At 31.6% G+C, this 4,058-nt stretch overlaps 1 protein-coding gene and 1 pseudogene across 1 annotated transcript in view; both read left to right on the top strand.

Annotated features, from left to right (window-relative positions):
- Nucleotides 1-4,058, top strand: part of GPM6A (glycoprotein M6A) — a 246,269-nt gene that overhangs the window by 18,076 nt on the left and 224,135 nt on the right. The gene's annotated exons all lie outside the window — the stretch shown is intronic.
- The window catches only part of LOC102883485, a 79,834-nt pseudogene continuing 77,533 nt past the window's right edge, over nt 1,758-4,058 (top strand).

Here is a 4,058-nt window from a genome sequence, read left to right as displayed (position 1 = left end):
GCTCCAAACCCTGTTTATAATCTTATCTCTCTTAAATTGTCTAATTTCTTTTCTTTTTTTCTTCCATTTCCTTCACTTCCACACAATGTACAAAATCATCAACAGTTAAACACAGCAGAGGAGAGAGAAGTGAGAATTTCTTAAGCGACCGCTAATTAAAATACTTGTTTATTCAGTTATTAAGCATTAAATAATGTTCCATTTTACTTTGTATTAAAAATTTAATGCATTTTAAATGGCAAAATGTGCTAACAAACAAAAATTAAACCTCTGCCTGAGGAGCTAGTGTACTGTTTGAGAGAGAGCCTAAAGATCCCTAACTCTTGGGAAGTGACATGTACATAAACCTTTTCAGAGGTCACATCACTGTTACTATTGCCAACATAAATATTTTATATATTATTTCAAATTTTAAAACACATTTTCAGAAACCTATTCAAACACCTGTTTTGATTTGACCCAGTATGATTTGGCAGCATAATTATTATTCCCTCAAACCAATTCAATGCTAACATTAAGAACTTAAGTTTATTTAGGAAGAGAATTCACACATTTACTAGATAATCCGGTTAGTAGAAATTGAGTTTATGTATATGGATGATAGATAATAAGGCCTGTCTCAAAAAGTGAGCTAAATAAATTATCATGAGTCTCCCATTCTAGTCATAACAAATTTAGGCAATCTGGATAATCTGACTGAGAGGCCTCATAGTTTTTTTTTTAATGTTTGTAAAGTTATGACAATTTTACTTGTTTTGAGATTTGTTGCATGGATTAGAGATATGTAAATTATCTCATGCAATACCCAGGCTTAGTAGATGCTCAAAATGAGCTGTTATAAATTTTTTTATTGGGTGAAATAATACTAATTATAGTTAAGACAAAAGGCTGAATCAGATAACATAATAGTCAATATACTGAATCTCATAGGAGCAGCTGTACAACTCACAAATTAAAAAGCAGATGGCTATATTAGCGTTACTATTACTACTACTAGTTATTATTATTTGCTTTTGAATCAATATAATGCAAATAGAATAAAGCTCTATATTGATTATTCATTGTTGAAGATTAAGTTATTTATGTTTTTTGGTGTTGTTCAATAGCAATAGATTAGATAAAATTCTTTTTCTTCTTCTTATTCCTCCACATCTTCCAGATCGTGGAGGCTGACTTTAAAAACTCAGGAGCTCCACAAATTAAGGATAATAGGATTGATACTTGCTTTGATTATAGTTTAGAATTAGCTGCTGAACGTAAGAACAGATTAATTGACTTGGTTGATGTGATAATATTTGCTTACCCTATAGCATCACAGCATCTGGAAAAGTTGTGTTTAAATAACCTCTTAGGCAGTGTTGTGATTAAATATTCAGCAGTATAGATTGATGACTGTTTGAGAAACAAACCATTAGTTCATGGACTTGAAGTAGAATTGAGGTAGCTATAATGTTTGTAAACTTATACTTCATGAAACTATTATTCGTTTTTATATGCGTGTGGCAGTTGTTCCTTGGTCAAACTAAATTTTTCTTGAAATACTTGGTTCCGACCAAAGAAATGTTTATTTTAATTAAGGGAAGGCTAACATTTGCCTGAAATTCAAGGACAAATTTATTGGAAGCAATTGTAAAATATTTATTGGAATTCTTTTTTGCTATAAGCATTCCAGATTTTCAATATGCATCTTTGTTTTAAGTTGATAGTTTTAGGCTTTACATAAACCATAATGAAATAGATAAAATACTTGATAATACATGGTAAATACCTTTACCGTGAATGAATGTAAATTTAGCTCCATGGTTAGCAGTGGATCTCAAGTTAGTATGCATCAGAATCACTTAGAAAGCTTTGACGAAGTTGTGATATTTGGCCCACCCATACAGGTACAGTTTCGATTGATTCAGCGTGTAGTCCAGACACTGGCATTTTTAAGTACTTGAATCCAATATGCAGCCAAGATTGAGAGCACCTGAATGGACACGAGGGTCTTTTATTGCTATAATATTCATTTATTCAGAATAGACTAATTGCTATAAAAAATAATAGCAACATCTCAGTGGCTTCCACAATAAAAGTGTGTTTCTTCTGTAAGTCACAGTCCAGTGTGAGTGTGAGGAAAGTGTGGGGAGGTTCGTGGGGAAAGGACCGATTCCTTTTATCTAGTACTGCCATCGTCTTCTAAAGGCCTCCCAATTTTCCACATGGTAAATAAGGGAAGAGAGAACAAGAAGGATTGATGGGAGGCTTTTCTGTTCAGCCCTGAATTGGCAAAAGTACTTATATCTGCATTACATTGGCTAGATTCAGTCTTGAGGTCTTCATTTAAGTTCAAGGAATCTAAATTTGTGCTCTGGAGGAAAGGAAACATAGTGTGTGAGTGCATGGCAACCTCTGCTACAGTTTCTTAGTCTGTTATCTAAAACAGATTTTTATTAAAACAAACATAAAGGTATTCTTAAAGATAATAACAAATGATAGCTCATCAAAAATTGCTTTATTCCTTAAAACTTCTGTTTAGTGTCTTGAAAAAATAGTACTTAAATATTTATTCTTGCATGGTCATAAATTTGGATTAAAGACTTTTGAAGCTGACAGAAGTGAAGGGAGAGGCACATAGTTAGTAGAGAGGGTTATGTAGTGTTCTCGTGAGTATTGAATTGAAATGTTTAGGAATGCAGAAAGGCTGAAGAGAAGTTCGGAGTCACATTTTTCCACCCTTCATTATCAAAAGATCACCTCTTAAGAAGGACCAGAAATCCTTACTTTTAGTTTGCTATTAATATAAGTGCATCCCACAGATATTCAATTTTGTTATGCACACCTTTCAACCCATTATTGATCATCTCACTGTAAAACTGCTTAAGTGGGAGAGAGAATTCCTGAGATTGTCTTTGACTTTTTATATGAATATTAAGTTGTATAAAATGAGTTTTGAATCACAAGGTTTTTTTTCTGTGGGGCTGCTATTGAAAATAGGGTTAATTTATTGCTGTTTTTAGATATTGTGAAGAATATAGTGTATTTTCATTCACCAGGAATATCTAGGTTCTTCTAATAGAACCTAAATCAAGAGTTAAGGTAAATTAAAACCATCATTCCAAGATATTATTAAAGAGCGAAAAGACTTCTATTCTCAACCCAAAACGTTTAAATAAATTGCTTATTTAAATAATATTCGATGGCATGCTCAAGATAGACTGCTAAACAAAATACTGAAAAATATTGATTTTACATGAATATTTTTAACCATTGTAGGAATATTAAAGATACGAAAACTGATTTTCAATTTATGATAGCACCTCAAAACTCAGTCTGTCTGATCATTTTATAGTCATGTCATGTTTTAAAGTCTCACTTTGATGAATCTGTCTCAGGACAGATTTGGACACTAATTATTCAAGCTATTTTAAAATCTATTTCTTAGATTTGCCTATTAATCATTTATTGAAAGAATGAAATATATTAGTATTTCAGCCTGATTTCAATGAATATATTAATATATTAGTCTATTAGTTTGCAGAATATTTACATGATTTTAAAGAACCAGATAGTTTACAATAGCATTTATTATATAAATGCACCTATACTTCTTATATCCAGCCATTTTAAAGAATTCAGGATTTTGTATATGTTTAATTTTTCTAGATGTATTCAATGCTGTCTTTTTCTTTTTTTTCTGTTTAAATCTAGGGACTTCTACTTGTTGGTTATGCAGTTTGTGTGATGTATTTGAATTTGTTGAGTTATAGCTTCTTTGTGGGCCATAATGATAATCAGAAACAGTGGTCTCACATGATTGCCCATGACAGATGACAGAATTTTTTTTCATTTTTAAAAAAATTTATTTATTTTTATTATAGTGACATTGGTTAACGAAATCCAGTGTTTCAGGTATACAATTCAACAGTAAGGCATATATATATATATTGCATTGTGTGCTCACCGCCCAGAGTTAGGTTTTTTCTGTCACCACTTATATGACCCCTTTAACTCCATCTACCTCCCACTACCACTCTCTGGTTTTTTAATGTTTAAATGAAAAAAAGTGCTTTCAA

Source organism: Pteropus alecto, unplaced genomic scaffold (genome assembly GCF_000325575.1).
Source record: "Pteropus alecto unplaced genomic scaffold, ASM32557v1 scaffold24, whole genome shotgun sequence".
NCBI lineage: Eukaryota > Metazoa > Chordata > Mammalia > Chiroptera > Pteropodidae > Pteropus > Pteropus alecto.
This window is presented reverse-complemented; position numbering and strand designations above follow the sequence as displayed.